Source organism: Tamandua tetradactyla, chromosome 10 (assembly GCF_023851605.1).
Source record: "Tamandua tetradactyla isolate mTamTet1 chromosome 10, mTamTet1.pri, whole genome shotgun sequence".
Lineage (NCBI taxonomy): Eukaryota > Metazoa > Chordata > Mammalia > Pilosa > Myrmecophagidae > Tamandua > Tamandua tetradactyla.
The window spans coordinates 100636643-100648513 of NC_135336.1; the positions used below are offsets into that span (position 1 = coordinate 100636643).

The 11871-nt window shown below is 48.8% G+C and overlaps 1 long non-coding RNA gene across 1 annotated transcript; it reads left to right on the plus strand.

The window, feature by feature from the left end:
- The first annotated feature begins 250 nt into the window (after positions 1-250).
- LOC143648090 (uncharacterized) lies at positions 251-7843 on the plus strand. The gene is made up of 3 exons (XR_013158359.1): positions 251-1705; positions 6482-6584; positions 7232-7843. It is a non-coding gene; the product is annotated as an uncharacterized LOC143648090 (long non-coding RNA).
- The last annotated feature ends 4028 nt before the right edge of the window (positions 7844-11871 follow it).

Genomic DNA, 11871 nt, shown 5'->3' on the forward strand with positions numbered 1-11871 from the left:
CTCCCCGCCCCCGACGGCGAGGCGAAGCCACCCAATCGGGAGAGGCGCTACCTGCGCGTGGGCGGGACTTCGGACACGCGAGAGGCCCCGCCCCCCGGGCCCCGCTTCCGCTCGCTCCTCTAGCTCGGCCGGGCGTGCGGGAAGAAGCGGCGAAGCCGGCGGGGCTTGCACTGGCCCGGGTCCGGACGGGCCTGGTTCCTAGGCGCCGAGCTCGCCCCGTGGGCTCCGAGGGCGCACGTGGCCCGGGAAAGGAGCGGGGCCCACGTGGGCGGCTTCCGGGCGGGGCGCACGCGGAAATCTCCGGGTCCGCCCTCCTTCGCTCTCTGAGTGTCGGCACCCCCACCCCTCTTCTTTGCACCGCACCTCCGAACCCCTTAACCTCCCTTCCATTGGCCCAGGGGCGTGGAGAACCAAGCACTGGCTGCCCCTCAAGTCTGGGACTGGGAAAACCTTGTTCTTTGCAGAAAGTCTTAATTACAGGACAGGGATCGCGAGAAGTCTCTTAGGGCCCGGTGCTCACAGATCTAGTTGGGCCCCTGGATCCTTCAGCTTTGTCTGCGTTCCCTGGGCACGTGTGCCTGACCCGACCTATTGATGGGGGCCTCTGCTGGGGTGGCTGCTGGAGGGCAGCAGATAGGCGGATTGGGTCAGTTTAGGGACGGCAAGCCACAGTCAGCACACGATGAGCTGAAGTCTTAGATGTTAGCAGAAATGATGGAACACCTTGGGGATGTGGGCAGCAAGCGGTGCCATTTCATTACCTGAGCACAGTTGGGTGGGTGTGGCACCTAAGGACAGTGGTGAGGACATTTTCAGGCTTAGGGGACATTTAACAACAGCCTAGAGGAAAGAAGAGAAGCGGAGCCGGAATCATTGTGCTGGAGAGGCACAACTAAGTACAGTGGGAAGCCGGTGGACAGAGCCCATGGCTGCTTTGAAGGAACGGTCTGGTGAGCAGTCCTAAATCTATAGATGGATCAGGGAAAATTCCAATTCATGCGGTAATTAAAGGGCAAGGGTGGAGCATTTATTTCCCCTTCCTGGAGGAACCGCCAAACCAGATGGCCCAGTAGAGGCAGAAGCTGTACTTTTCATAAAGTTGCATAACTTTATGAAGTTGAAAAGAAACTTTATGAAGTACAGTTTCATAAAGATGAAGTTGAAAGAAATCCTGCCACTGGAATTGAGATTGTTGGTTTACCCCAGGATTTTTAACAAGTATTAACACTCTTTGCAGCAAATGGTTGCTGGAGGACTGGGCGTTGGTGATGAACCCAGGTGAGCCCATCAGTTTGCATTTTGGTCACAACAGGAAAAAACTGTGCAGTAGAGGCACCTTGCCATCTCCACATGAGTTTGGTCCCAGTTGCAGCACCACTGGTGACAATCACTTCTTGCTGTATGATGTCTTCTCTCAAAAACTGTGATTTAATTGGCAGGTTATAGGATTATGAGATGGGAGAGCCACTACATGAACTCTAGAGAAAACAATCAGGCAAAGCAGGAGCATGGGCCATTCCATAGACTGCCGAGTTTGGCTCCTCCACAAGTCAGAATCGTCAGAAAATGGACCTGGAGAATGGAGAGTGGGTCAAAGGACATCACAGGCGCCTGTAACCAGTGCTCCTGGAATGGATTTTGGCTTGGACAGACCAACTTGCTGGACATAGGATAACTTTAAAAATAGGCTGGATATTAATTGCTGGTAAGAAATTAATGTTCATTTTAGGTGAGACAGTGTTACATTGTCTATGTGAAAAATGTTTATCTTTTTAGCGAACATTTGTTATGGTGGAATATCACCTTGTTTTCAGTGGCATGTAGTTGCTTGTAGTAGCTTGAGGGAACCCACTGTTAAATTTTCATGAGATGTGTAAAATGATGAATTATATTAATACCATGGAAATTGGCAAATGCTTCAAATCACGCCCTTCACACCCCATCTGATTGTAAAACATCAGCCACTGTTTGTAATGTGTTTTGCCATGCTTCCATTAGACAGGCAAGGTGTGTGCTGCATGGTCCACCACGGGAGTCATGGGACACGTGGCGGAGAGGCCGGACTCATTGGGCATTTAATTGAAGGACAATACCAGAGGTAGCTTGCTCTTAGTGCTTCCGTAGCTGCCTCTGATGCTTAGTGTAATGGACTCTTGTGTACCACCACCCAGACCCAAGGATCACTCATCCATTCTTGCCCAATCTTGTTTCTGTCCTCCCACCTCCTGGGCCTTACTGGAATGTTCTCATGCAAGTCTTGATCATTGTGTCATATTGTATTGTAGTAGTCAGTGTTCTCTAGAGAAACAGAACCAACAGGCGATATCTGTAAATATGAGATTTATAAAGGTGTCTCACACAACCGTGAAATGGAAGAGTCCAAAATCTATAGGGCAGGCTGTAAAGCTGGCAGCTCCAATGAATGATCTCAGCAAACTCCGAGAAGAGGCTTGCTGGCTTAAGAAGCAGTGAAAAAGTTTCTCTTTAGAGGTCTCAAACTGATTAGATTATCTTGTTTGTGGGAGACTTGCCCTTAGTTGAGCACAGATGTAATCAGCCACAGCTGCAATCAACTGACTGATGATTTAATACATCAGCTCTCCGGTTTATCAACCAGCCACAAAATATTCCAGCAGCAATGGTCAGGCCAGTGCTTGCTTGGCCAGACGACTGGGCACCATCACCTGGCCAAGTTGACACCAGAACCTGACATCAAAGTCCACCCGTTGTCAACTTGGCAGCTGTACACATCAGTTTGAAATGTGCTTAATTTCCAAACAGAACACAATAATGGGCATATGTTTCACATAAAAATACTCAACTGTCCTGTGTACAACTAGAAATGTACTAAATGTTCTCCAGAATAGGGTGCAAATCCTTAGGTAACATTCAGTCTTTTTTTTTTTTTTTTTTTTTTGCCTGAGTAGGCACCGGAAATTGAACCCAGGTCTCCAGCATAGCAGGCAAAAATTCTGCCACTAAGCCACTGTCACACTGCCAACATTCACTTAAACGTTATATCCTATAACTTAAATACTACAGTGTGAACAATACAACTGTCATATAGTAAGAGGAAAATGATATTTGCTCATGTGCAAATACAAACACATACCAAAAGAAAGAGGAAATAGTCATACCATCACAGTCCTTGTTCCTATAACTGGTCACATAGTTGTAGTTCATATTTATTCTTCCTTCTTCCACTACCCATTCCATCTCCCCTTTACCCTCAGCAAGCACTTCAGCTGGCCGCGGTTCTTTGCCTGGTGGGGCGACCCAAACCTTATTCCTGAAGTTTCTAAGCCATCGGTAGTCCTGCCTGGATTAGACTGTTGCAGTTTTCCATTGACTTTAATCACAGGGCATGGTAGTACTATGAGACACCCTAGGGGTTCTCTTGTATTCCTGGAAAACTCTTCTTTACCTCCATTGTGTAGTTGCAGTCCTATTTTTCCTTGATAGTCAGGATCATTCACCCCAGCCAGTACAGTAATCCCCTTCCTTGCCTCTTGATTCAGTGGCATGAGAAACCCAAAGTGGCCAGGTGGCAGTCTTAACATCCTATTCAGTGGAATCATTGTATCTTCTGGTAAGAGCACTCTTCCTTCTGGGACTAAGATCTGTAGACCAGCAGAGCTCAAGTTTGCAGAAACAGAAAGCAACATTTTTTTCTTGTGGATCTGAAGGAGTGATAGTGGTGCCACTCCCACCTACACCCCTTGATTCCTGGACCCGTGAATCCTGGCTCTGGGTGAAATATAGAATGGATGCTGATTCAGAGCATACACAACCTCCTGGGGAACATTGCCCCAGGCCTGCAAGGTACTGTCACCTAGTTGGCACCATGATTGGGTCTTCAAAAGGCCATTCCACTGTTCAACCCAGCTGCCTCTGAATGATGGGAACATGGAAGGACCAGAGAATTCTGTGTGCATGTGCCCATTCTTACACTTCATTTGCTGTGAAGTGGTTTCCTTGATTAGAAGCAATGCTATGTGAAATGCCATGAAGGTGGATAAGCCATTCCATAAGTCCACGGAGAGTAGTTTTTGTGGAAGCATTGCGTTCAGGGAAGGCAAACCCATACCTGGGGTATGTGTCTGTTCCAGTTTGCTAGCTGCCAGAATGTGATATACCAGAAATGGAACGGCTTTTAAAAGGAGGAATTTATTAAGTTGCAAGTTTACAGTTCTAAGGCTGTGAAATTGTCCAAATTAAAGCAAGGCTATAGAAATGTCCAAATTGAGGCACCAATAAGAGATTTTACTTAAGAAAGGCTGATGAAGTTTAGGATTTCTCTCTCAACTGGAAAGGCATATGGTGAACACGGTGAGGTCTGCTAGCTGTCTCTCCAGGCTTCTTGTTTCATGATGCTCTCCCGGGGACGTTTTCCTTCTTCATCTCCAAAGGTCTCTGGCTGGTAGACTCTCAGCCTCGTGGCTCTGCTGTAGTTCTGCAGCTCTCTCCTCATTCTCAAACTTTCTCCAAAATGCTTCCTCTTTTAAAGGGTTCCAGTAAACTAAACAAGACCCATCTGGAATGGGTGGAGTCACATTTCTGGAGGTAATCTAATCAAGTTATACCATTCAGTGCTGAAGAGTTTAAGGGAATGGAGGCCTCCATAAGATTGAATTAGAATTATCTAGGGTACATAATTCCTTTCAAACCAGCACAGTGTCTATTCCAGCTAGAACAACTCACTGCCCCTTCCATGATGGAAGTGGTCCAATGTAATCAACCTGTCACCAGGTAGCAGGCTGATCACCTTAGGGAATGGTGCCATATTGGGGCCTGAATGTGGGTCTCTGCTGCTGGAGATTGGGCACTCAGCAGTGGCTGTAGTTAGGTCAGCCTTCTTGAGTAGAAGTCCATGTTGCTTAGCCAATGCATAACTTCCATCGCTACCACCATGACCACTTTGTTCATGAGCCCATTGGGCAATGGCATGAGTAGCTGGGGAAAGAGGATGACATACCAAGAAGTGGGGTGCTGTTGTTTGCAAATAGTAAACATGTTGAAATGGCTTTTTAAATGATTAAGGGGAAGAATCTGGAAAAGTTATGAGGAGCTTGATAGAGAAGACCTAGAATGCTTTGAAGAGACTGTTGGTAGAAATGTGGACTCTAAAGAAAACTCTGATGAGGCTTTAGAAAAATGATGCATTTATTATTGCAAACTGGAAGCAAGTTGGTCCTTGTTTTAAAGTGGCAGAAAATTTAGCAAAAATGACTTCTGGTTTTGAAAGAAAGGCAGATTTTAAAAGCCATGAACTTGGATATTTAGCAGAAGGGATTTCTAAGTTAAAATATGGAAAGTGTGGCCTGGTTTCTCCTTGTAGCTAATAGTGAAATGAGACAGGAAAGAGATAAGTTGAGAACTGAACTCATGGGTATAAAGAAAACAGAAATTGATAGTCTGGAAAATTCTAGGCTTCTAGAAAGTGAGACCCCAGAGAATAGTGACCAACGTGAGGATTTATCCAAACATGGAAGCAGTAAGCCATTACAGGACAAGTGAGGATTGGAAATGGAGTTATCCAGAGAGGGTCTGTAGAAAGTCCTGTTGTCTGATAGCTTTGATCCTTGTGTACTACATGGAAAATCAACAAATTTTTCTGCGAGATCTATATGCTGCAAGTCTGCACTAAAAGGAACAGAAAAGGGACAAACTGAGGGAAAGCTGAATTCAGAAGCAGAACCATGGAAGCTAAATTCTGTTCGGGAGTTATAAGTAGAGCAGGCTTTGTGCAGGACGCACTCCAACTCCCAACTAACTGTATGCAAGAGCTTTCCCTAGGAGGAAGTTTTGGGGATTTGGAGTTCATTGAGACCAGATCCCATGTGGTGGACTGAACCATGTACTGCCACACAGACGTGTTCTTATCTTAATCCGCATCCCCAGGGCATGAACCCATTGTACATCAGACCTCTTAGAGGTGTTATTTTTCATAGACAACTCCCCCGGCCTAAATTATGAGCCAAATAAAGGGTTGTGGTTTTATGCCACTAGGTTTTGGGCCAGTTTGTTACATGGCATTAATGGTGGCAAGAGACCACTGAAACAAGGTCTTTGCCACGTGTGGCTCTTCAAGCTAAACTAAAGATGAGCTGCACTTTTGTAATGACCGATTTATTGGGTGACAGTGTCTAGTTGACCTCTGTCCTCTCGACAGCCATCCCCTTCAGCTGTTAGGGAGGAAACACCGCAGCGTGAGGCATGCAGGCAGAGCTGCTGGTGGAACACCAGGAGGCAGAGCGGGAAAGCCGGGACCAGGTGCTAAAACCTACAGACAGGCGGGAGCTGGCACTGCAGGTTCCTGAGCTGGGTGGTCGGCTGGAATTTGCCTAGTGTCCTCACCTGGGCAGGCACGATGCCCGGTGGGCCCAAAAGACTGCTTTGTGCTTTCACTGTTTGTGTTGGAGCTGCTTTTCATCCCACAGCAGGCATGGCAGGTCTATCCTTTCTCATTTTATATTTAAAGGAGAAGAAAGGATAATGAGCCCACGCTGGAAGCACTCATGCCCTGAAGGTGGAGGAATTTTTCATCATCTGCCAAAGGATGGATGTGCCAGGATAATGTAGGGGTAAAAAAAAAACCTATACCAATGCCAAATGAGCAAAAAGGCCCTACAAACACACAGCAGGTGGACTAACAAACAGCCAGGGTTTTGTAAAGATTAGAGCTTCCTGAAATGAAATCCACTGTGCTGGGGTTCAGGGAACCCATACTCTGGCCCTGGCTGAGCCTCCAGCTTCCCGTCTTTATTTATCCAACACAGATTCATCAAGTGCCTGTTCAGAACCAGACATTGCTCTGGGCCCTGGGAGAACCTATGAAAGAGCAAGTTGAGGGGGAAAGAAAACAATCGGGCGGGCTGAGGGCTTAACCAGCTCAGAGGTGGGGAGAGGCCACTCCATGGTAAGGAGATCTGAACTGAGATTTAAATGCTGCTGAGCTGTGTGACCCAGGCAGTGGGAAGGGACCGCCAAGGCCTGGGGGCATAAGCAGCTGGAGCTGGAGCAGTGAGCAGGAAAGAGTGACTGTAGGCAGGAAGGTGGAAGCACGGCAGGCTGGCGGAGTGTGCAGGGATGGGGGGGCCAGCCAGGGTTGCAGGCTGCCACCCCAAGATGGGATGGCATTCTGAGAGTAGTGGGCACCACTGGGGATTTTATTGAAAAAAGATAAAATCCAATTCATGGTTTGTTTTTTTTTTCTTTTTTGCACATGTAGGCACCGGGAACTGAACCCAAGTCTCCATCATGGCAGGCGAGAACTCTGCCTGCTGAGCCACCTTGGCCCACCCCCAATTCATGTTTTTAAAGTCTTAAAAGTAGAGCACGCAATGGAATATTCTTCAGCTGTAAAAGAAATGGCATTCTGATCCCTGTTACAATGTGGATGAACCTTGAAAACAAGATGCCCAGTGAGAGAAGGCAGAAACAAAAGGTCATGGTATTGTCTGAGTCCATTTACAGGAAATGTCCAGAATGAATAGATCCATAGAGACAGAGAGCAGGGCTGGGGGAGTGGGGAGTGGGGAGTGGGGAGTAACTGCAGGTGGGCGTGGGTTCCTTGTGGGTGATGAGAAAGGTATGGAAGTAGGGACTGGTGGTGCCCAGTGCGCACACCCCAGCCCAGCCCACCCCACCATCACTGCTGTTCCCCATCGCCCTTCCTTTGGAGCCCTAGCAGCCACTGATCTTTTCCTGGTGTCTGCAGTCTGGCCTTATCCAGGATGCCACGCGTTGTGTCATGCCGCGCGTGCTAACCCTCTGGCTTTGTTCACTTAGCAATGTGCACTTAATTCTGCCCTGTCTTTTCATGGCTTTAGAGCCCATTTCTTTTTCTGATTTTTAATTTTTTATTGTATAGTGTAAAATATTTACAAAGCAAAGAAATAAAAAAGCAATAGTTTTGAAAGCATTCTTCAACAAATAGTTGCAGAATAGATCCCAGAGTTTGTCATGGGCTACCATACAATCCTCTCATATTCTTCCTTTTAGCTGCTCCAAAATATAGGAGGCTAGAGTGCATTTCTTTTTACTGCTGAATAATGTTCCTTTGCATAGATGCACCACAGTTTGTTGATCCATTTACCTACTGAAGGATGTCTTGGTGGCTTTCAAGCTTTGGAGGTTATGAATAAAACTGCTATAAACACTTCTGTGCAGCTTGTGTGGACCTCAGTTTTCAACTCATTGGGGTATATACCCAGAACAGGACTGCCGGGTCATACAGCAAGCTTTCTCTGCGCTTTTACTTTAATTACTAATTATTTTATGTGTAGGTAAACCCTTCTCATGGGTTGAAATTCCTAAGCAAGAGGTCCCCGCTAGCTTGTGCCTACCCCCCACTGTCCTCGCCACTGAGCATCCAAAGGGACCAGTTTCCCACGTGTGTCCCTCCAGAAGTATTTCATGCAATTACAGAAAAATACATGTGTATACCCCCTCTCTTACCCCAGTTTTGACACAAATGTTAGCATAGATAAACAGTCTTCTCTACCTGATGCTTTTCCTATAATAACTTGGAGATATTCCATCGCAACACAAGACTTTCCTCATCTGTAACCACTACAGGAGAGTCCATGCAGGCAGCTGAGCGCCCCACCCCTCCTGGTGGCTCCGTTTCCTTTTTGTGGTTTGCAGGAGACCTGTGTGGACATACCTGTAGAATACGTTTCTGAACGGGGGACCGCCGCGTCCAGTGGAACGGGCGCGTGTGTCTCTGTACTCCCGTGTCTTCCGCTCATTTCAGTTTGCCGCAGCTGGAAGCTGCTCTCAGACATGCGGGCCTGGGGCGTGGGGTGCGGAGCCTGGGGCTTGGCGGCGCGGGGTCGGGGGCATGGCGGCGCGGGGCCCGAGGCTTGGTGGCGCGGGGTCGAGGGCGTGGCGGCGCGGGGTCAGGGGCGTGGCAGCGCGGGGCAGGGGCTTGGTGGCGCGGGGTCGAGGGCGTGGCGGCGCGGGGTCAGGGGCGTGGCAGCGCGGGTCAGGGGCTTGGTGGTGCGGGGGCCGGGGGCGTGGCTGTGCGGGTCGGAGGCGTGGCGGGTCGGGGCCTCAGCGTGACAGTGGGAGTAGGGGCGTGGCGGTGCAGATGTGGCCTGGGGCTGCTCCTGAGCGCTCGCACCGGCCGGCCTGGGCTGCTGGCGGCTTTTGCCTTGGGCGGCGCAGACCCCCCGTGCGATTCTCCAGATTCCTGTCCTGCGAAGTAACTGTTAGGAGCTACTGGATAGAAAAAAACAAATCAGTGTCTCTAAAGAGGCGCAAAATGGGATTTGTTTTTAAGATTTTAAGTGGAGAACAAATGCTGACGACCCCCAGGCCCAGCCCAGCGCCCTGCCCTTCAGCGGCGCTCTCACCTGGGACGCCCGGTGAAATGGCTCCCACGGAAACAGGGCCCAAGGGCTGGGACGTTTTGTTTTTTGAAACAGAAAATGGCCTGTTTCCTTATTTGTCTAATTGCATTCCATGGCGAGGGGGCTGCCAGCCGGGACTCGCTGGTGCAGAGCCGGGCCAAAGCTGGCTGTCCCCTCACAGAGCTGCCAGCCACTCGGGTCCAGGGAGGGCAAGGGTGCGTGCGCCCCCAGGTGTCGTGGGGCAGAGATGGTCCTGGGGACGGCGGGCTGAATGTGAGCTGGCAGGGCACACAGACATGGTGCCTGGGGTGCCAGGGCTTGTTTCCAGTGCGACCCTTTGTAGGTTTCCTGACTCACAGTCTCAGCAGGGTTAGGAGGTGCCCAGGGGCCTGGCCTGCTGAGTAGGAGGCGGCCTGTGCATCCGTGAGCACAGGAGTCTTCCCCCTAGCCACTCCACGCTTCCGTGCCCTGTCTGCCTGTCTCAGAGGCTGTGGGGAGGCCTGGGCGAGTTGTTGCTACTTCCGTGTCCATTTCATGTTGGGGGAAATTGAGGCTCCAAGGAATTAAAAGCCTGTGTGGGATACCAGAAAGGACAGAGAACAGTGTTGGGGGGGAACCCGTCCTTGCAGTGTCCCGCTGTGAGCCAGCTGCTTGCCATCTGGGAAACAAGGACAGGACGGAAAGCTCCGGCTTCCCAACCCTGGGGTCCGTCCTGGAGTGGGGTCACCTGGAAGGCTTTGAATTCAGAAAGAAAGAGATGCTCAAGGTTGGGGCTATGGCTCGGCAGATCTGAGGGTCTGGGGGACCCTGAGGGGGTGCTGCAGGCACAGGCAGGGTGGGGGGTAAATGGGAAGGACATGCCCTGGTTAGCAGGGTAGCCAAGCGGATGGCCTAAGGGTGTCTGTCTGGCTGGGGCTTCCTCTTTCTCTTTGCTTTAGTTAGGGTTCTCTAGAGAAACAGAATCAACAGGGAACACTTGCAAATATAAAATTTATGAAAGTGCCTCATGTGACCGTGGGAACGCAGAATCCAGAATCCGCAGGGCAGGCTGTGAAGCTGACGATTCCAATGGAGGGTCTGGATGAACTCCACAGGAGAGGCTCGCCAGCCAAGATAGGAAGAGCCTGTCTCTTCTGAATCCTCCTTATAAGGTTTTCAGTGACTAGATTAAGCATCACTCATTGCAGAAGACACTCCCCTTTGGCTGATTACAAATGGAATCAGCTGTGGATGCAGCTAACATGATCATGATTTAATTCTATGAAATATTCTCATTGCAACAGACAAGCCAGCACTTGCCCAACCAAACAGGTACCACCACGTGGCCAAGTTGACACATGAACCTGACCATGACAGTCCACCCCTTATCAACTTAGCAGCTATACATACCACCTTAAACCATACCAAATTTCTAAATAAAAAAACAATAAAACACACATTTTTTCTTTCACTTAACAATACTCAACTGTCCTGCGTATAACTGGAAACACATTAAATCTCTCCAGAATAGGGTGCAAATCCTTAGGTAATATTCATTCTTAAACTTGATATCTTACAACTTAAATAGTATAACATGAACAAAACAGCATCACAGTCCTCGTTTCTGTAACTGATCACGTGGTTGTAGTTCATATTTATCACCACCTTCTTCCACTACCCATTCCATGTTCCCTTTACCTTCAGCAAGCACTTCAGCTGGCCGTGGTTCTTTGCCTGGTGGGGTGACCCAAACCTTCATTCCTGAAGTTTCAGAGCCATTGGTAGTCCTGCCTGGATTGGGTTGTTGCAGTTTTCCATTGATTTTAATCACGGGGCATGGTAGTACTTAAGACACCCTAGGGGATCTCCTATATTCCAAGAAAACTCTTCTTTACCCCCATTATGTAGTTGCAGTCCTATTTCCCCCTGATAGTCAGAGTCAATCACCCCAGACAATAATGCAGTCCCCTTCTTGGCTTGTTGATCCAGGGGCATAAGTAGCCCAAAGTGACCAGGTGGCAGTCTTAGATTCCAGTTCAATGGAATCATTGTTGTTTCTTCTGGAGGAAGCACTCCCCATTTTGGAACTAAAACCTGCAGACCAGCAGAGCTCAGGGTCGCAGGGACAGGAAGCAAAAATTTTCCTAGTGGATCACTAGGGGTAATAGTGAGTGGTACCACTCCCATTTCCACCCCTTGGTTCCTGGACCCATGGATCCTGGCTATTGGAGAAACAGCACCATACAGTGGACACTGATTCAGAGCATATACAGCTTCCTGGAGAACATCACTCCAGCCTTTCAAGGTATTGCCACCTAGTTGGCACTGTAATTGAGTTTTCAAAAGGCCATTCCACTGTTCTGTCAATCCAGCTGCTTCTGGATGATGGGGAACATGGTAAGACCAAAGAATTCCATGAGCATGTAACCATTCCCACACTTCATTTACTGTGAAGTGTGTTCCTTGATCAAAAGCAATGCTATGTGGAATACCATGACGATGGATAAGGCATTCTGTAAAGCCCACGGATGGTAGT